The sequence below is a fragment of the Megalopta genalis genome, chromosome 4 (genome assembly GCF_051020955.1).
Source record: "Megalopta genalis isolate 19385.01 chromosome 4, iyMegGena1_principal, whole genome shotgun sequence".
NCBI lineage: Eukaryota > Metazoa > Arthropoda > Insecta > Hymenoptera > Halictidae > Megalopta > Megalopta genalis.
Genome location: NC_135016.1, coordinates 24,241,955 through 24,264,383, shown reverse-complemented (window position 1 = coordinate 24,264,383; position 22,429 = coordinate 24,241,955). Strand labels below are relative to the sequence as shown.

The following is a 22,429-nucleotide window of genomic DNA, read 5'->3' as shown; positions in this document are numbered from 1 at the left end:
GCTTCGTATCGTAGAATTTTGTTTCGCTCCGAAAGACGCGTTGAAACTACAGCAAATTCTCCCCAATCGCCTTTCAGCTTATAAACAAGAAATGGACAATTTTTGACACCGCGCGGCTCGTATTTATAGTTGCCGATTGTCAACAATTCCAAAAACAAGGCGCGAGACTCGAATAATCTCCTCTTTCCGAATTGTCAATTTTTGTTTACACGCTGATGGCAAATCGGGGAGAATTAACCGTATTCGTATTGGTTACACTCTATTCGAAATCATGCGAGTATCCTAGAGATACTGGTACAAAAATTTTCGTGCGATTTCTTCGAACTTCGACAAACAGAACGCGATCGATTCGAGCAATTTTACTTGTCCCAGAGACGACACCTCGCGCAGATGCAAAGTCTACGATCCCGATGTCGATCGATTTAGAAAATGATTAATAATGAATAATAAGTAAATGATGAATAATCTCCTCTTCCCAAATTATCCATTTTTGTTTACAAGTCGATGGAAAATCGGGAAGAATTAACCGTATTCGTATTGGTTACACTCTATTCGAAATCATGCGAGTATCCTAGAGATACTGGTACAAAAATTTTCGTGCGATTTCTTCGAACTTCGACGAGCAGAATGCGATCGATTCGAGCAATTTCACTTGTCCCAGAGACGCGACACCTCGCGTAGATGCGAGGTTTACGATCCCGATATCGATCGATTTAGAAAATGATTAATAATGAATAATAAGTAAATGATGAATAATCTCCTCTTCCCAAATTATCCATTTTTGTTTACAAGTCGATGGAAAATCGGGAAGAATTAACTGTATTCGCATTGGTTACACTCTATTCGAAATCATGCGAGTATCCTAGAGATACTGGTACAAAAATTTTCGTGCGATTGCTTCGAACTTCGACAAACAGAATGCGATCGATTCGAGCAATTTTACTTGTCCCAGAGACGACACCTCGCGCAGATGCAAAGTCTACGATCCCGATGTCGATCGATTTAGAAAATGATTTTCTTCGACGCGAATCGCTGTCGTACACTGTACGGTTTACGCGAGCCGCAGCGCCGGCTGAATTTCTTCGTTCCCGCAGCGTTGCCTGCAGTTTCCAGCCGAAGCGTGCGAACGCATCTAAATCCCTATCGCCTCGAACTTCCCTCGTCGCGGAATTCGTCGCGGAAGTTTCTTGCCCGCGCGGCTTACGGCGCCGGTTGCGCGCCGCATCGATCCGGCCGCGCGATTTGTATCCGTAATTTCTATGTTTGTCGATCATGGACGAGTCGCGCGCGCGCGCTCGCGGTTTTTGCCCGACACGCAAATACGCGGCGCGAATGCTAACGTCGCGCTTTTACCCCGGGCCGTTACGTGCCCGAGGATAATAAACAATTTGATTGGAAACTAATGCAAGGGAATCCCTCCGCGCTCGCCGTGGATCGCTCGCTTTTTATTTCGCTGCGTCGACGCGAACAACTTGTTTTCTTTCAGCGGTCACTTGTTTATATTCTAGTGATCCGTTCTAGCTATCGTTTGAAAGAATCCATTTTTTTTTGCCAACCACACACACACATACAGCGAACAGATCGTAACGCTGTTGCATCGCAGATAGAAAAGCATTGAAACAGACAATTTTCCATTGTTCTCGAAGCTCCATTGTCGAGCAGATTTTTGTTTCAAAAATGAATCTGCGAGATTCCGAAGCGTGCATTTATTTTTTTCGCTGGAACGTTGCAAATGTTTCGGGGTATTGATTCCTTTTGTCATTTCGAAGGGAACGTTATTAGTAATTCAATTAAATTCCTGTGTACATTGTAATTGTCTCCGATTGTCCCTCGGCTTGTAAAATAAATATGGACGATCTGGGAAGAGAAATTATTAATTAACACTATGCCGTCCGCAGATCTCAGATACGATTCTTTTGTTTGACGCCGACATAATAGCTTGGAAATTTTAGATTTTAAAAAAATTTCGAAGACGGCGGTAATACAAATTCCTAAAATTAAGATATGTCATCCAAGAATTTTCGTACTTGATTCTTAGTTAAATAAATAAATATAGTTCAAGTGTTATTTCAGTTTTTTAAAATGGCACCAGCGTGGTGCCACCGGACGGCATAGTGTTAATTAAAATAATAATAAATTCTCTCGAATTGTCCCTCGGCTTGCAAACAAAGGTGCACCATTTGGAAAGACGAGCTACGATTATTCGAGCCACGCGGCTCGTTTTCATAGTCGCGGTTCGTCAACAACCATAAAAACGAGCCGCGAGGCTCGAATAATCGTAGCTCGTCTTTCCAAATTGTCCACTTTCGTTCACAAGCCGAGGGACAATTCGAGAGAATTTACTATTATCTTATTTAAGTTATACTCCAAGTGAGTGTAAACTTGACAAAGCGTCGCGTCTTTATTTATTCGGTACGATCGTAACGCGGGGATGCGCGTTCCGGTCGACTAATTGTCGGATACACGTTTATTAAAATCGTTCTGCACCCCATTGGGGGGGACGGACCCCGGTCCGGGCCACGATTCCGAGACACCGTGTATAATGGAGGACCGTGTGTCCTCTATCAGACTGCGCAATCCATTTCCATCCATAACATATTTGCTCCGCGGGGACTGGTGTTCCCAGGGGGTTAATACCTCGCGCCCTTTCAGCCCCGGCCCGCGCGGAGCGCACGGGAGTTACGCACACGGCTTCAAGTGACAAAGCAAGGAAAAAACGAAGTACAGCCGCGCGGTGTCCTGTGAAAAGGCATCTCGTTGCCGCGTTCGCGAAGGGAACCAGCGTCGTCCCAGCGTCGAGTTTCATCGGCTTCTCGAGGTTTCGGGACCTTGAGACATCGCCGGTGAAATAGGGGACCATTGTCACGTGGGAAGGACAAGAAAACGTCGCTCGCAAAGAAGAAATCTGCTACATGGGGTGCGAACGGGAGGGGTTCGTCGAGCGTTTCAGGACACGCTATCGAGTGACTGTTCGCTTCATCGTTTCGTTTCATCGTCGCAGCTGGCGTAGACACCGATTGACCCACGGGGCATCGTCGAAATCGGGGGCAGAGGAGCAACGCGCGCGCGCTGACATCGATAGATTGCGAATTTTATGCGTTTACGACGAAAACGAATAAGCGGCTGCTGAACCCGGCAGAACAAATTACGAGTACTGTTACTTTCGATCCATTAACGCTCGAATCGCGGACCTTGCTCTCGCTAAGATACAACTTGGAATCGTTTGTAATTTTAGTTATCAATTTCGTTCGAACGCGTCTTCCAAAGTTCCTCCAGACGCGACGGCTTTTCCATAAACCGTGGCAATTGAAATTCAACGTTAACGCTAGAATTTTATGGGCTCGATATCGCACGAACATATCGCTATGATCGGACCGTCAATTTCGAATAGCTGAAATATAAAATTTTGGAGAGTCAAGAGAAATTTGATAATATGAGTCGTTTATTTTGAAAGTGGCATAAGTCACTTTGTTTTTAAGTCGATATATTTAAGGGTTTGCGTTTTAACACGTTTAAAAATATGGATGCTAACTTTCGAGAAGATTTGCTTGTATTTGTTATCTCAGGATACTGATATTTTTCTCGGTATAAATAATTTCGTATAAACATTAAAAAATCACCACTTTTCATTACGGTAAAGTGACTTATGCCACTTTCAAAATAAACGGCTCATATGGCGGTACTATTTATAATTTCTGTTTCTTACGATCGTAAGACGCGCGGTCCGATTGTTTATTTTTATCTTTTAATTTATTCGAGCCTTGGAAATATTTGCCATAGCAAACATAATGACAAATGTTATATACCACGTGATCCTCACGGTGACGGTAATTTAGTGACGCAAGAAGATAACGAAGTAAAATAAACAAGCGTATGTATATGCGAAGAAAAACAAGATATATCGCATTTCGATACGTTCAAAGATGGAGTTAAGATTTTTAGTTGCCCTTAATGGTCGAGACAGAGCAGCTACGAAGTTAGAAAAAATTATAATAGAATTCTACAATTTTTAACCCTTTGCACTCGAAGCTATTTTAACTCTAAATATAAAATCATTTTTCTAACCTACAGTATTTCTATTTTATATGACAAAATGCATTTTATGCGCGTAAAATTGACTCTTCGGACTCGCACTCTCAACGATCTCTTAAATTTAAACTTTGTTGATGTCAAAATTATCTTAACAAATTTATCGTAACAAATTTCAGTGGTGCCTCAGCGTCGCCACTCGAGTGCAAAAGGTTATATTATAAAATTATACTAAGAATAATAGAACAGGTTTCTCTAAATCCAATTTCGTAACTCTTATAAAACAAAACCTACGTTTAATGAACCTAAACCTTTAGGGTTCGGTAATTCCAGAGTTGAAATAATAAACAATTCGCAGAAGCGTTCATCGGTCGCTTTACGCGAGTGAGCGAAGCAGTCGGTTTTCTCCACCGACGTTTCATCGACGGCAGTCGAAAGCATTTGCTAGGCAGCCCATTCGCGGCCAGACAGTTCGTTCGGCGAGAAAATGGCGAAATTGTCCTCGGATCGATATTCGGCCCCATCTGACCTCGGCTCGCTCCCTTGGATGACGCGCTTCTTTGCATTCGGAGCGACGTACAGCTGTAGGCACAGCTGACGGGAGGACATACTCGTGACTCCGGGGGTTGCGCGGTCTTCCTACCCTTCTTCCAGATCAGGGGACCGTTTCGTTGACGTTCGGCTGTGAACGATTTATCCCGGCTTCGAGCTCGAGGGACTCCGCGCTCGGACTCCGCCCGCTGCCGACGAATTATCGGCGACCCGGCTTTCGGGTAAAGAGTCGTTGATTGATGCGATTATCGCGTTACCGGAACGCATTCGCAATGAATTACTTCCCCGCGGGAATATTTATTGGCCTCGACTCTTGTACGGAGTTTCCTCTCAGCTGTTATAAATAACCTTGACGTAACCTTCGAAGATGCAAAAGGTGCAAAAGATTATCACCGTAAAGTACCTTCTCGACCAATTACACTGTGCCTTTGGATTAAAGAATAGAAAATTGTTTTATTAACCGTTTGCGTACCAGATGGTTCTGAAAAAACAGGATCGAAAAGCGCCGAAGAGCGCGACAGCGCTCCTTCGATTATCTGTCGAAAAAAGCCGTAAAACATAAAATAAAACGTTACGAATGAAAATATATATACTATTAATATAGAATAGGTAACAACAAAATGCAAATTGGATTACTGACAGCGATGCGACGCGCGACGTATACATGCGTCCGAAAGACCGAGCACGTTTCGACAAATTTCGGGTGGGCCGGAAGTCGTCTGTTTCGGCCAAATGCCCCTGGCTTTTCTCGACACAAAATCTGAAGACCGCTAAAGTGACTCGTGGTACGCAAACGGTTAAGAAATAAATAACACGAGAGAATAAAAGCTCGTTTTATCGAAAAATAAACGAGATAAAAAAGACTGAAAAAAATGCAGTGCGTCTTGTTTGATAAATGTGAAGTTAATTACGCTTACGAACATAAACCAAACGCGCAGCGATCGATCACCCCGCACGGTAACCGGCTCCGCTACCGTATCGTGGAAAACTGTCTCCCCTATCTTTTTGCGGACAGGGTATTTCTTGCGACGAAACGAACGATCGTATTTCCGCGAATTCGCGCGATATTAGTCGGTTTTATCGTGCGTCGAAGGAGGAAAACCCATGACCATACTTATAAGCGGGCACGTGAGCGCGCTCGTGAAAGCGACGAATCGCGACGTAAATACGAAAAGTGTGTATTTACCTGTCGATAAATTCCTCGGGACGAGATAAACACGCCTATACACGTCGACGAACGTCTCCCCGGTAGTTTCATATTTCAACGAAAAGATTTACAAGATAATCCACTCAAGCAGCCGGCTCGTTCGTTCTCGCCTGAACAAAAGTATTCTAGGTGCGAGGACGCGCGCGCGTGTGTATCTGTATATGTGTGTGCGCGCGCGGACACGGTGTACGTATAATGGCGAATAACGAAACCCTCGAGACGACTGAAAAGGGGCGTCGTGCGAGGAAGAAAATCTAATATACAGGTCGGACAATGGCGCTACCTGTTTTCTCGAGGAACCGTGTCTCCTCCACTCGTCCGGTCGAGAGAGTTTGAGGTAGGTCGATCGACGAATGACTCACCCTTTGGTTTCTCTTGAACGATCCGGAGAAAGAGCAAGAACGAGCGTACGAGCCGGTCGAAGAGAGAAGGATGGAAAGAAAGAAAGAAAGAGAGAGAGCGAAAGAGAGAGAGAGAGAGGGAGAGAGAAGCTAGGGAGAGGCCAGTCCGTGCGGTGTGGCTTCCACGGTGGGCAGAGCGCGTCCCATTATATCCGGTGTGGCTCATTAATATCGTGACATCCAATATCGTGTAATTATAACCGAACCTGTTGTCCGCGTAAGTCCCGCTGGAACGAGCTCGCTCTCGTGAACCAATAATGAATCATCGACCGGGTTGGCCCGCGGCTCGTTATTCCGCAACTTTCCTCCATATTGGTTTCAGCTTCGACTGGCTCCTTCGTACGATAATTGGCCCCGCGGTACTATACACCGGGGTATCGTCGTTATCTTGTGCAGAAACTCCGGACGAAAGATTCCGAGCGTTCGATTCTTTCGCTCCTCCGTGAAATATATTCGTACTACGATGCTCGTTTTCTGTTTTAGTTCGTCAGCAACCGTTCGACGGATCGCCGCGAAATTGTTCGAATTCGATTACCTTTTGCGCGCGATTCGATGGGTAATTAGGGTGAATCTTGCAAGGAGTACTGGGCGCCTAGGTGCTCGGACAAAAACGATGGAGCTCTGTAACGACAATGATTAATATATAATAATATATAATATAATATAATATAATATAATATAATATAATATAATATAATATAATATAATATAATATAATATAATATAATATATAATTTAATATAATATAATATAATAATGATAAATTTATTCATATATATGATATACGGGTAAAAATCTCTTAGTTACAAGAAAAAAGAAAGTATAAAAAGGAGATTCGGTGTAGCCGTCGCACGAGCACGTTGAAAATAAAAATATGACGATAAAATACGATGATAAAATTCGAGGAGTAAGAAGAAAAGTACACGATAAATGCACGGCAGATATAGTAAATATGTAACAGAAATAATAAGTATATATATATATATATATAGAACAGAAAATTATACCTATTGTCTGGACGCTTTTACGCTATCTACATTTTTCAAATACCAGGTCAGCCCATTAGTCTTGTTTATTCATATTCTAAAGGGTCGAACATAAATTGAACACAGACAAACCTGCGTAAAACGTATCCGTCTAGCGCCCATAGGACATCAATCTGCATTACAAGATATAAGAACGGGGCAATCTCGATCGGCCATTAATCAAGAAATAGACAAAGCAACTGACATCGTTAATTACCGCGCAGCGGATGCGACGCAAAGCTACCAATAACAAGAAAACACGTTACAATAGCCAGCAGCAAACAGTGCGGAGCGAGGCCGCTAATAACACCTTGTCAAACGCGAGCAACTATTTGCTTGCAATAAATATTATCGCTCCGAGTAAAAAGCCGGCCAATCTTAAATAGAATCTTGATAAAGATATCTTGAATCCACAGACCCAGAGCCTTCCTCCGAGGAAGGGAAACCAACGTCCTCCAGTTCGGGTCGCCGACGACCCGCGATCACCCACGATTCGAACGCGAGGTTGGCGACGGTAATGCCACAGCGTGTCAGCGTAAAATCGATAGTCAGCGTAAGGCGATGATTACTCCGGAGATTGATGAAGTCTCTTAAACATCTTCTCCATCGGTTGCTCGATCCCTTCCGTCTTTCGCTGAACAATACATACTAACAATCATGCGCCGCGCAGCGGTGTATTCGCCCGAAACCGTGGTCGATGCTAATAACTCGATGATTATCGATCTTTGACACCGTACATCTTAATACTTTCTTATTCAGCGTGATCTTTTGAATTAATCAAAAATTAATTAATCATTTCTTCTTATCGTAGTATATTCTCCTAGACGGCTTGTATATTAACCCTTTGCACCTGAAGCTATTTTAACTGTAAATATAAAATCATTTTTCTAACTTATTCTTATTTTATATGACAAAATGCATTTTGCGTACAGGGTGTCCCAAAAATGTCTCGCAATCCGAAAGTAGAGGGTTCCTCGGGTCATTTGAAGCAACTTTTTCCTTTACAAAAATTTTCTCCGAGGCACCATTAACGAGTTATTAGCGAAATGGACCGAGCCAATCAGCGGAACTGGGATTATTCGGCCGCTCGACCGCTGGCGCTGTTGGCTCTGCCGCCTCGCGCCAGCTGAGCTGTGATGCGACCGCTCGACCGCTGGCGCCGTTGGCTCGGCCGCCTAGCGCCAGCTGAGCTCGCCTCTCATTGGTCACTGTTTTTCGTCGATAACTCGTTAACGGTGCCTCGAAGAAAATTTTTCTAAAGAAAGAAATTATTTCAAATGATCTAAGGAACCCGTCATTTCCGGATTGCGAGACATTTTTGGGACACCCTGTATATGAAATTGACTCTTGGGACCCAAACACAACAGTTACGCTCTTAACAATTTTCTAAATATAAACTTTGTTAATATCAAAATTATCATAAAACGCGATGTAACAAATTCTAGCGGTGCCTCGGAGTCACCACCCGAGCGCAAAGGGTTAAAAATGCTTTTCGACGAAAAATCATGCTCCGCTCGTGTGAAAACGAGCTCCCGCGATTTCGGGTAAAATCTCGTCGGTGCGCGCGTCGTCCGTGTCGAAGATCGTGAAACCAATGGCACCTGGATTCCCCAGTTGCGCCGCGAGATGACGACGGGTAAGCGAGCGCGGGTGGACGTCACGGTTCCCCCGAGTGGTTTTACTGGAACGCGGTTTCCATATCGTCTTTACGGGGGCACTCGTGCGCATCCGCGACGTCCCTCGGCGCGGTACGAAGCGATGCGGAGCGGAGAATCCGCGCGTCGTCCCTCGTTGCAGCGTGACCGAGCGGTGGCCATTTCCTCCGCGCCCTTTCCGACGACACGTAACGTGCACAGGGGAATGCTGGTTCCCGTGGCGAAACGCAGCGAGCTTTCGTAATCTGATTTTCGAGCGAGAGACTTCTCTCTATGCGAACGAAACGCATCGGGCCGGATAGCGAAAACGTATCGAGCAGACGGAGATGGTCGCTCGAATAGAAACAGAGAGAGAGAGAGAGAGAGAGGGAGGGAGGGAAAGAGAGAGAGAGAGAAAGGGAGAAAGAGAGGAAGAGAGAGAGAGAGAGAGAGAGAGAGAGACAGAGAGAAAGTGGCATTGAGGAAGAAAAGAGGAAGGTGTGTGCGTGAGACTTGGAGAAATAGAGACAGGGAAAAGAGAGAAAGAGGCGAGAGGGGAGAGAGAGCAAGAGAGAGAGAGAGAGAGTAAGAGTAGGAGGAGAATGAACGCAGTTGGGCGGCCGTGTCAGTGGAGTTCAATCTTAATATAGTGTGACCCCCACTGCCATTCGAGACACTGTCGGATGCAACTACGGTTGCAGAGCGCGCGAGCAGCGTGCAGCGAGGGAAAGGGAGGAAAGGCCGGGGAGGCAGAGCGGAGAAACGGAGCGAGACAGGGAACGCGGACGGAGAAGGAGGAAAGAGAGGAGGCAGCGGTGAACGGGTGCGTGCATTGCACCTTATTCCCCTGTCCGGCGAGTGAGCCTCGCTTGGTTATTTCAGAGACATCGGCCCCGAGAGAGCCGCGAGTCAGACGCCGCTGCGTGTGTATATATACAGGCTGATTCATAAATGTTATTCGAACAATGCGGCCCGATGAATCGTCTCGTTACCGGGATGCAGTGACCCCGGCGGCTCTCTGCTCCTCGAGCAGCTAGAGGCCACGGTTCTCTTGAAAATCCTCGGGAAAGATCGAAGCGCCTCGGCGACGAGGAAAACGGAACGATCGATCTTGGGGGATCCGGTCGATTCGTTCGCATTGTTGCATCGCGTTCGATTCAGGATAGCCGTACGACTCTGTTCCCTCTCCAGTTTTCAGGCTCCGCGTTGCTCCTGGTTTGGTGGCCAGACGCGGTGGGACTAACAACGGGAGTGGGGATATCCTATTCGTTTAGGTTCGTCAATAATTTATTTGATCGGAAGCGAGCAAATATCCTGCATTAGCGATTGCTGGCCACGCTGTCCGCGCTTTACCAACATGGCAATTTGTAACAATTAATTCGCGGTCTAGCTGGGATATCGGGTCCGTCGTGTTGGCATAGAGAGATTCCGTTGTGTGATTTGTATCGCCGCCGTCCGAGTACGTTGCTCCGAGTCGTTGTTTGTCGGGGATATTGAACAATGTCCGTTCGGCGGTGCTAGTGTTGTTACTAAGATCTACTTTCCGTCGACCCTTCCGAATTAGTTGTCGCGGTAACGGACCGACGCGGATCCTCCGATTCTCGTTAGCGAACGTTTCTCGGACCACCCGTTCGCAGGTCGCGATTTCGTCGGATTTTAGCCCGAGCCACGGATTTCTGAATCGTCCTGTACACGGGCAACTATAGATGTGCCCGGTCGCACGCGATGCGTGCACACACGCGGGATTGTTCGGCCGAGTGTCATCGATCTATTTCGAGAAGAGGCTGGAATTTCTGGCCTTCGAGAAGCGTCACGGAGGAGGGAGACAAAGAGAAACCGGAGGAGGGGGGAAGATAGCGCGCGGAGAAAGATCGAGGGGAAAGGCGGACGATAGAGGATCGCGAGCCACACCTGCGCAATAGATCCGCGCGGCACGGTGGCCGGCGCAGAAGTGACCACTCGCTCGCGACCAAACTGCCGCGCCGGCACGAGCTACGCTCGCCAGCTCTCAAAGGACACGTACCATTGGCCCGGCGAGCCACCAATGGGCGCCAGCTTTTCCTGGAAACTGCTGGATGTCACCATGGCTAGATGCGTCGGATGCACGTAGATCGCGATAAAACCCCATTATATTTTGCGACTGCGTTTTTTCGTTTGCGCGGCTGCGCCGACTCCGACCGATTTTCCGTCCACAGTAATAATAATAATAATAATAGTAATAATAGTAATAATAATAATATTATCGATCGATAGGTTAACTCTTTCTTATAGCGAGAAAATAATGTTAAAGTAGTCGCACAAAGACGGATAAAATACAACTTGAATCTAAAAACTGAAACGTAAGACTCGAGAAAGCAAAATGCATGGCTGAAAATAAACTGCGAATAGTATTAACGGCAAAAAGATTGAAGGAAGTATAGAAATTACAAAAGAAATTTAGCTGATCACGGTACACCGGTTTGCGACAATAACTGAACGCTTTGGGCTATTGTAGAATCCATAATGCGTTCTACGTAATTCTGGCAACAAAAACTATGTTTTCTGAAACTCTTCAAGAATTTCAAGACGACCTGTCTGTTCTCCAAATCGCAGAGAAATTGATCGAGCGCGCTATTCCGAGTACATACCTTAAATAATTATGATTTGTTCTCGAGACACCGTAGGCTCGTAGTCGTAATAGCTGTCCACATCGCTCCCAAGTTATACAAGCCTGCAGTAACGCGACTAGGGTGGACAGTTATTGTGCCTACGAAACTACAAACGGATTTCAGACACGTTGCTGGAAAGATGACTGGCGGGACTGTCCGTTCACAATCCGATTCCTTGACAACGTCAACCGACACCAACATTATCGGACCGGCATCGTTTCCGTTCCTCTTTTTCTCCAGCATCTCGAAGTATCTCCCTTCGAACAGACTATAGCGAAACCAAAATCCACGAAAGATAGTTTGGAAGTCCAATTTCGCAGCTAAACGCTGTCGCAGAATTTGTCCCCCAAGTTTCGCCGGTTTTGCGTCTCTCCGAGTTTCGTTGATCTCCGTTCTAATATTTTGCAACTCTTCCGCAAGGAAACCGAGTACGACGGATTCGATGACGCAACCTCGTGCCTCAAGGATAACGATGAACCAATCTCATTGACCCAGTGTGCGAAACTTTCCCTAAAATTTCCTGTATTCCGGGAAGCACGAAGGAACTGATGCATACCAAATTTAAGTTGATTCTTAAATGTTCGTTCCTTTAGGATGCCCGTCGAGTATGGTCGAGATCGACGATCGGAGTCTGGTAAAAACTACGGATCAGACGCGGATGAAATAGTCGTTCGTAGGAGAAAAATGGGATTTCGTGGAATCGTACAAGAGTTTGCGACTTTATCGGCGTTATTGGAGTTTCCTCGGATGTTCCGGCGACTTGCACGCGGTTGTCGGAGGGGGATAAGGGGAGAGAGAGAGTGAGTGAGAGAGAGAGAGAGAGAGAGAGAGAGAGAGAGAGAGAGAGAGAGTGAGAGAGAGGGAGGGAGGGAGGGAGGGTAACCGTGGCGGCACGGATGGCAAGGCGCGGCAGGGGAGGAGAGGATGAAGTGGTTGTGGATCAGGCAGTGGTGGGGCGAGCGGTTGTACTCGGCCGTTGCATTGTGGGGGTGTTGGCCTTCAACTTGACGGCGCAGTTTCACTGACCTGCCTGAGAAACTCGTGATATCCGCGCGGCTCGTGCCCCACGAGCGGACATGCAGACGCACGAATGTCCAGGGACGCCAAAGGGTACCGCTACTTAAGGGCCCGCGAGTCCTAAATAAACTTACCCGTGATTCACCGACCGACCCTGCCCGACCCGACATTGTTTCAGTTTCGGCCTGCCAGCGATCTGGAAAATTCAAGCTCGCCCTGCTGCACGAAACGCATTCGTTTCATTGGTTTCCTGTAATTGCCGAGGGGTCACCAGTACCAGGGTGGCTTTTCGAGTCGATTCGTTCAACCCTGGACCTATTGGACAGGTCAAAATCACTGGTCCCGAATTATGTCGTTACGGTTGTGCAAGTTTCGAAAAACGATTTCGTCGAACATTCACGAATAGATCCGTATATCGCACCAAATAAGCGTGATCCAAATAGTTTCAAGTATTTTGGAGACTTTCGATCTATTTGCTCAGAAAATACTGTAATAAAAATAATAATCGTAATAATCATAATAATAATAATTTATTTATGTACACATGAAAGCAAATCACACGAGTATAATCACAAAAAGAAAATAGTAAGAATGTAGAAGGAACAAGAAGAAAGAAAACTGAAATATAAGAACAAAAAAAGTAAAATGCAAGACAATGATAACAGCAATAGTGACAATAAAGATAGATTCAAGGAAACATGGAACAACAGAAAATTAGAAAAAGCGAAAGGAGAGGAGATACTTTCGAAAGAAGATATATCTTCTACAAAACCGAACTGTAACAATTTATTATTAAATCGCGCAGAACTGGTTTGTAAAAAATCGTTGGTCCCCGAAAAGTCGATCTCGTTTCGAACGCGGTGCCGGGCATAGTATTAATTGCCGATTAATTTTAATGGTCATTTTTTTGTCGAGAGCCGTGTAGACGCCAAAAATATCGTGTTTCAAAAGCCTCGGCCCCTTTGTCCGGCGACGGTCGGCGGCGGCGGGTCGCGTTTAAATCAGTGGAACGAGAGGTAAACGAACGATTCCGTTTCTTCGCTGTCCTTTTCGGGTCGGCGCTGTCGATACCGCCCACGGTCGTCGCCGAGGAAAGGAGACGAGTGCCTCTCTCGGCCGAGGAGGCATTTGGTGGCTGTAATTAAAGCAAAGGCGAGCAGATGGCCCTCGGAGTTCCTGTCCCTCTCTCGGCCGATTTTTTCTTCCCCCTCGGAAACGTTGGCTCGCGCGCTTCCAAGAAGTACAGTAGCTGCAAGATTTTAGTGTTTCCTGCCGGAAAGGAAAATATCCTTTTCTGGAAGGTATCGGCGCCGTCGGGGCCCGTGGCGTCCCGACTTCAAGCGGCGTTCGATCGGGCGTTCGAAGGAAGATATCCTCTGTATAGACCGGATCGCGGTTCCGATATCTATCGGCTGGTAGACGCGCTCGATCGCTGATAATGGTTCCCGGAATCATTGTCGTTTCAGGATAACGAGCTTGGCAACTTCGCAGCGTAGATATTGCGAATCTGTCGATAACGCGGTCTACTGTGTGTGCATGCGAGCATGTTTGCTCGCGCGGTGCACTATGACCGCTAGTTTCTGAGGCGCGTGTATAATGCAGCTGCCGTCTATAGAGGCGTGTAACTATTGATCCTGCGGCCTTTGGGGAGCTGCTGCTGCTGCTGCTACTACTACTGGCGGCTGCTGCGGATTTCAGCGGCGTCACTCGAGACAGAGTGACGTATCGTGGGAATAGAAGGTCCAAACTGCCACGATCGCCGAGGCCTTTGCTCCTTATTGTAGTTCGCTGTTGGGCCGACCACGTGGTTCACGTGCATCGGTTACGCGAGTCTGGCACCCCGAGCAAATACGAAAGAAATCGACGGAATAATCGGCTCGGTTTAGCGACGCGGACGCGAAACCACGTCATTATACTTCTTCTTAGCCACGCTCGAGCGCCTCCTCGGGAACACCGCTTATCGTCTCGCTCCTTTTACAACCCGTCGAATCTGATGTTCCCAACGAGATCACCATTTCGTGGGATTCGCGAAGTTCGCTACTGGCTAGTCCGGTAAGATTAACTGGAATCCTATAACGCCGTCGCTTCGAATTTTAAGAAAGTCGTGAATTGTCTCGTTATTGGAACCAGATCCTGTTCATTTAATTAGAAATTTTCAAATGATCCGATTCGAATCGAATCGCTCCCGGGTAAAGGATTTAAAATCGGATTGGAGCCGGCCCGATCGCGATTCATTTCGATCCAGAGTACGAGCAGCAGCAGCAGCAGCAGCAGCAACAGCACCTAGTAGTCTCTTTTCGTCCTCGACGATTTCGCGGTGCGTGCGAGAGGAAGAACAAGAAACAAGAAGAGCGTTTCTACGACGAAGAAAGGACGAAGGATCGACTCGTTCCCGGTCGATCCTCTCTTTCATCCTTCTGGTCCCTTCGATAGAAGCAGACAAAGGCACACAGGCGCCTTACGTTCTCTCCAACGGGGCCTCTTTTTCTCCGTCTCTCTTTCACTCTCTTTCTCTTCTCTCCGTCTCACCTCACCTTGGCCGCGGCCCTTCAACTGTCTGCGACCCACGCCCCACCTCCTCTTCCTCCATCCGAACCACCACCATCACCAACCACCACCACCGCCTCTACCACCATGATCACGTTAGCAGCCACTTTCTTCAACCACGAGCAGCAACCTTCTTCTTCTTCTTCGTCTTCTTCTTCTTCTTCTCCTCCTTCTCCTCCTTCTCCTCCTCCTCCCTCTCCTCCTCCTCCTTCTTCTTCTGCTTCTTCCTCACCACCTTGTGCGTCTTCCTTCGCTTTCTTCTTTCTTTCCTTTCCTCGCGGCACCATACCTGCAACAGCCATTCCTATCCGAGTGCGTATACCGATCCTCGTCCACCTGCCTTCCCAGAGTTATTTAGCCAACCGAACCGACACGGTTTGCCCTAGGCAAATTTCCGGAACGGAAACTCGGCTGATGAAACTGCAACTTGCCGGGGAAAAAGTATGCGATTCGTCCAGAGGTCACTCGCGTCCGTAGGTCTCTCTCTCTCTCGGCCCGGCTCGGTCGACACCGAGATCGTTATCCTGTGACGAATCTCCGAGGATAGCGGAAAGTTGCTTCGCAAAATTGAATACGTTCGAGCGCTCTCAGCGATTTCTATTACGATAAGATTTAGTTGAGACATTGAACCACTCCCGAACTTATTCCCGGCGAAGCCGCCGTAAATTTCGCTTCCACCCGTAAGAAAGTTTTCTTTCCGCGATCGAAACTGGTGTCACGGGGCCGGCCATTCTTCCGGGTCCATGGGCTAGAAGGAGCTCGGGAAGGAACTTGGTTCGCCGAGAGTGCAGCGAAGCTGTTTTTGTCGAAACTATTCGGTCAAGATAGTTTGTGTAACTGTTCATGGATAACAGGAGTTGAAATAGTTTTAGCGACGGCGGTTCGCAGATAGCCGGCACGTGGCCTCGCCGAGGAGAATTATGGTAGTTCGAATTCAGGTTTCAGCCAGGTGCCACATTCGCAAATGCATTACGGGATGGCGGTTCTTCCGTTGTCCGGGCCTTTCTTACCTCGACATTGTACAGGATTTTTAACGGTGAAAGCTAGTTCGCTCAACTTCGATGTCCCAGATCGCCAGAAAATGGAGCGCTCCGGCTTCGTCGATACCAATAAGCAAATCCTCTCCGTTCAGCACAGCAAGAAACGCAAGAAAAATATTTTGGAACGCGATTCGTCTCATACCCTTGGACGTCGTCGTAAATTCCGCTTCAAGGATTCGACGTGCGCTATCACCGCACGCTTGAAATCCAGACCGCTCGCCAATTCCACGCAGTTTCCATCCGACGCTCCAGAATTGGGCAAGGTTGCGACCCACATCAAATTCGACCACTGTGATCGCTGCACTTTGCTCCTATTTGCGTCTGCCCGGTCGCTAAAAAGCGCGGAATACCGATCAAACTAACGGTTTAACGCTAAACCTGCTGGAACCACCGTTATTATTGCAGAAGTTTAGCTCATTTTTTTATTTAGTCGCATTTGTTTACTAGCATAAACATTGCGAAAAGACTTCAGGCTACTTTGAGCCAATAGATCTTCATCTGGATGTTTACGTTAAAGTATAACAATAACATTGTGCAACACGCTTCGAAGATATTTGTTCTTATTCACAGGTTAACGCTAGATCTGCCAACCCTAAAAGCAGCTAGCTTGTATTACTTTTTTTAGAGAGACGTTTTTTTTTAAAGAGTTCAGACGTTTCGCTGTTTTAGTTATAATACACGCCTCTCGGGTTAAAAGATTTATTCGATCATTTTGTATAAAAGAGTCTTCATAATTTCAACAACTTTAGAACAAAAAACACGAAACCGGTCATTTTGACCGGTTCGGTGGGTTTCGCGTTCGGCGTGATCGTTTCAGAAAATTAGAACAGCATTCGACGCGCGTTCCAAGCTTGCGAGATGAGTAAAAACAACGAACCAATGTATTCTTTCTTTACGAAGAGCTTATTCTTCTCTGTTCACTACGACGATGTAAACTCGCGTGCTAGACAAAATCTGAACCGTATCGCGAACGAAAAAATCCTGTGGGTGGGCACACGAAAGACCGAGATCACCGGGATCGTAAATAGCACGCAAGTCGCAGGACTTTTGCGGAAGGTCATCGTGGCGGAACGAATTTTCGCGGGAAGTTTTCCGTCGACCTGGCAATGGCGTGGAACGATATCGAGTGTCAATGACTGTTCACGCAGACGTATAAAACCGCCGCGAGGTGAAATCAGTCGTAATTCTAGCTGGCAAATTGTTAAGACGAGTGCTCGCCACGGCAGAAGGGCAACCATTATTATCCGTAATCTGAAGAAGCATAAATTTGCCCAAGGATACTGGCCGGGATGCCTCGGGTTAGCCGGAGAACACGGACGAAAGACGTAGAAATCGATGGGAATAAAAATTAGGGAGTAAGGCTAGTCCGGGATAGCGAGCCGAGTCCGCGGAAACAACGGAAAACAGTGTTTACGATGGAATCCCGATAAATTGAATTACCGCGGGACCACGGGAAAAACGATGGCGCAACGATGGCCGGAGACCGGTCCTCCTATCGGGCGCCGTTAATTGCTTGTGCTCCGGTCGCCGCGTAATTGCTTCAATTGCCCCGGTAATGCGTGCGAATTTAGGGACGTTGAAAGTAAAACGATCGCTCTCGCGCGATTTCGCGTCCCTCCAAACGTTGACCTCGATGCGAACCGCGCTGGCCTCGGATAAAGGAACGCCTCGCGAACGCTTCCAGGGTTCCATAAACGTCGTAGAAGTTCACAATGTCTTTTCTGCACGTTCTTCGTCGTGCAAACGCAGTTTCTGCTTCTACTTACGATCTCGTGATTACTCGACGATAGAACTAGCAGACCTGACAAAATAACTGGTTTTTGATCTTCTCTTCGACCCTTCGCCTTACGATTCATCTTCGGAGAATTAAATTTCATTTAACGCAATATTAAATATTTCTGTTCTTATTTAATATATTTATATAAATGTCGACGCTGTTTCGTTAATTATAGTACAGATTAATGAAGCAGTGCTGATATTGAATGAAAATAAAAAAATATCTTTTCTAAGTTATATTGAAACTAGGAAAAAAATGCCTAACGTAATTGGAATTACAGTAAACAGAATTTACAGATTCTTAAATTCCTTTTTAATATAAGATGACTGGCTACGCGTTTTATATTATATTATATTTATATTTATATTATAAATATAATATATATAATATTTATTATATAATATATATATAAATATAATATAAAACGCGTAGCCAGTCATCTTATATTAAAAAGGAATTTAAGAATTTGTAAATTTATTATAAATATTATTATATATTATTATAAATTTATATATTATATATTATATATTATATATTATTATAAATATATATTATATTTTATTATATTTTCTATTTATTGCACCAAAGAGCAGCAACGAACTTTCTCGAAAATCGAAGGAGCTGCTAAAATTCGGGACACGCAAATAAATTCCACCGCGTGATTCAGAGTTTTCGATTTCCATTCAACTTCCCTCGAAATCGACGTCGAAGATCCCGTCCCCGTTCACCGGCTTATCGGAGCCGGCGGTTTTTCACGTTTCGCCGAGAATCCCAAGGTGGAATCCCCGATGCATCAATTGCCGCGCCGAAGCGTTGCATTCAGGGTCGAGGAAAGTTAAAGAGGGAGGCGCGAGAGGTATGTAACCGCTGAATGAATATAATCGGCGAAGGTAAACCGGCTCGAAGGAAGAAACGAGACAAGAGAAGGTTGTGTACAATGGGTTCCGAAAATAAAGCATGATCGATGGGACCGAGACAGGATTTACCCTTCTGCGCTTCGAGGACGCTCTCGCGCGCTGATCGCGCCTCGGCTCATTACGAAATCATTCTTGCGACAACGTTACCCTCCCGGTCTCGTTGTTTCTCCTCCGCGCATTTTCATATTTTCCTACTAAGAAAGCCTTTCGATAGGCGCGTGGCATTTGCGCCGACAAACGCGGCTTGCCAGTGAAAACGCTGAAAAAGCACCAAAATTTTGTTACATCATTTTCATTTTTTTTTAGATTATTAAGGAGAGGAATACTTGCGAAAGTAGTGTACAAGTAATGTCTCTCTAATTGACGCCCAGATTGCGCACAAAAATGGACAATTTAGGAACAGGAGATACGATTATTTGAGCCTTGCGGTTTACTTTTATAGTTATAAATCGTCCACGATTATAAAACCGAGCCGCAAGGCTCGAACAATCGCATCTTCTCTTCCCAAATTATCCAATTTAGTGGACAGTCATGTGGACAGCAATGTCTCTCTAATTGACGCTCAGCTTGTCCACAAAAATGGACAATTTAGGAAGAGAAGATACGATTGTTCGATCCTTGCGGTTCATTTTTATAGTTACGAATTGTTAACAAGTATAAAAACGAGCCGCAAGGCTCGAATAATCGTATCTCCTCTTCCCAAATTATCCATTTCTGAGCACGATCTGAGCGTCAGTTAGGGAGACATTACTGTATCCCGCTGACGTAGTCACAATTACAAACGTTCCTATTCGCGTTCATCGCGCGGTTAAAAGGATGAAGCTCCATTTCGAAGAGCTCCACGAGTATAGCCTGCAACCCTGGGTGCACTCCACTATGCGCACCGAAAAAAAAAAAGAAAAAGAAGAAAGAAAAAACGATGCCCAGAGAGCGTAGAGCCGAGGCAAAAATGTAGTTCAGGGGATCGTTATCGGGTTGTGCAGGTGCGTAATTCCGTGACGGTGCGTTTCACGCGTCTCGCGGCGCGTAATAGTGTCACGCCTACGCGGCGCTTCTTCGCGCGCAGAATTCCCGGAATCCATTGAAATCCCGACGGGGAAAAGAAGCACGTTGCGGGCGTAATTATGCTCGCGCCCCCGAGACGACCTCGGCGAGTGGTGCGTGCCGCGTGTTGTGTCCCTTTCCTCGCGCGAGTAAACGGCTCGAGACTCGAGCGAGGAAGCATCTCCGCGCGGCGTGGCGCGCGGCGTCCGCTGTCCGTCCGTGCGGCAAAAGGCCGTATCGATGTCAAGATTGCGCCGCGCCGTCCCTGAAGAACCATGAACGCCCGTGACATTGTCGCGGCGTCGTGCAATAACTTCGTGTCTCACGAAAGGAACCCATCGCGATCCTCTCCCGTCGCCGGAATGCGGCAAAAGCACCGCGGATCGGCCGAGCCCGGTTGCGTGCCGCGTCTCGCGTCCTTTCTGCTCGGTCTCTGTACGCAACGATCGATGCAACTTCGTGGAACATTTTCGCACGGTATTGTTGAACGTTAATTATTCCTCCGAGGACGCCGGCAATCGTCAGCCTTCCGTTCGGTGCAAACTTTGCTTCGATCGCTGGACCGCTTTGCTTTTTTAATTCTTTCTTCGAATAAATCGTGTACGCTATAAAATTCGAAGGTTGTTGCCCCTTCTGGTAAATTTGTTGAAATCAGATTAAAATATCTTCGCGGACCATGTTCGCAGATTCAACTGCTGCCAAGTGTTCAAAAAAGAAAAGACGAAATTAAGATCTAAAAAGTTCGTGTTTGGTTGTTCGGAAAGTTATCCGGACAACCTAATAAATTGTTCTAAAAAGAAACTATACACTACAAAAAAATAAACTGTAAATATAAAACTGTGTATTAATTGTTCGGAAAGTTTGTTTCGTCGGATTCGTATAAAAGATTTGATGTCAACTTTCCGAACAACGATGAATGATGCGTACAAGGTAACTTTATCTTAATCTCGATTGATCACTCTTCCGCAATTAAAGTTCAGTTGCATGTTTAACAAAACGAGGAACGAAGTCAAGCTCGATCGAGTCGCGTCGAATCTTGCATAAGGTCTCGCAAGATTGGCGCGCTATTCAAGAAACCGTGTTACAAAGGCTGGCGCAATTTTATCGTCGGTTCGTAGAAAACGATGCTCGTAACAGACGAGCGAAGTTCTAATAAAAGCGTTGCCAGATCGATCGAACAATCGCGTCCTTCAGGAATTAGAGCTTATGTTTATTCTCCCCTCGTTACCTCCGGGGTAGATCCGTGGTTCTCTGCGCGATCCCGTTCCAGTCACAAAGTAAGAGGTCACCGGCGATTAATTCCCATCGATATTCGCCGATGATTCCCCCCGACGCGGACTTATCTGCGCGAATCCCCGAATCCGAGTTCTGGTTGATTTACGGCCGATAGGTCTCGCCGATAGTCCCGATTAAAAAGTCGCTAATGAACGTAGAAAACGCGCGGATCGGCCGCGAAGCGCAACGGAAAGGCAATGGCATGCGATCCGCGGAGAGAAAGACGGAGAGTAAGAGAGAAAAAGAGAGAGAGGGAGAGAGAGAGAGGGAGAGAGGCAACAGCCGGCGGCGTGTCGCGTTCGTTGGAAGTTCACCGTGCGAAGGAGAGAGTAAAGTGAATGAAAGGGAGCTTGGAGAAAGAGAGAAAGGGACAAGAAGGATGAAGCCGCGAAGGATACGCGGGTAGGAGAAAGGTGGACGTTGCGAGCGCGACCGAACCGAGGGAGAAGGAGCGAGACGGGGGCGGTGGGAGGGGGGCGAGGAACGAAGGAGCCGATAGGAGAAAGAAGGAAAGGGAGAGGAGTGGTTCACCTGCATTGCTAGCATTGCGCCGGCTCAAGGCCAGAGAGTCTGCGAGACCGTGGACCAGACCGGGTCGGGACCTCCTTCCTTCCAGTTTCCTGCACCCTGCTCTCTCTCTTTCTCTCTATTTCCCTTCGGCTCGTTCTCCGTCCCTCCACCTTCCATCTACCTTCTCCGCAGCGTTCTACCGCTTCCACCTTCTCCTTTTTCGTAGCGTGCGCGGATTCGCTACGCGCTGTCTGTTGTCCCTCGCGTACAGACAATTGCGTCACGAGAAAGACCAGAGAGCGTCTGTGGTGCACCGAGTTTAAATAGGCATCGTTCGGGAGCCGATCGTACGCGCGCCGAGAACTTTGTTCGTCCTCCGACGATGGTCGCTGAATCTAGATTTCGTTACCCTTGTCCGTCGCAGCTGGTTTCGCCAAGAGTTACGGACATCATCCTGCCCACCATCGATTACCAGTTCACGATTAGTTCGCTGCGCGATGAGATTCAATTAATTACTCGGTGATCCGATGGGTTAACTTCTAACCGTAACACGTGACGCAGCCAGATTCGTTTTACCGGGTCGCGTAATAAGCCCGTTCGCGTCATCGATATTTAAGCGTCGAAGCGAACGGCGCCTAATAAACGTATACCTTCTTTCTCTTCTAAGAAATTATTACAACTGTGAAATAAACGGTTCGATGCAACTTTCAACGATAAAGTTGCGCATCGACCGACGCTTTAGATACCTAACAGGGAATCGCGAGATGCCGTCGTCTGGCGTCGAATGGGTCTATTCGGACCCCGAG

General features: G+C 46.7%; 1 protein-coding gene across 1 annotated transcript in view; it reads left to right on the top strand.

The window, feature by feature from the left end:
• Positions 1–22,429, top strand: part of LOC117223081 (RNA-binding protein MEX3B) — a 129,712-nt gene that overhangs the window by 63,456 nt on the left and 43,827 nt on the right. The window lies entirely within an intron of this gene.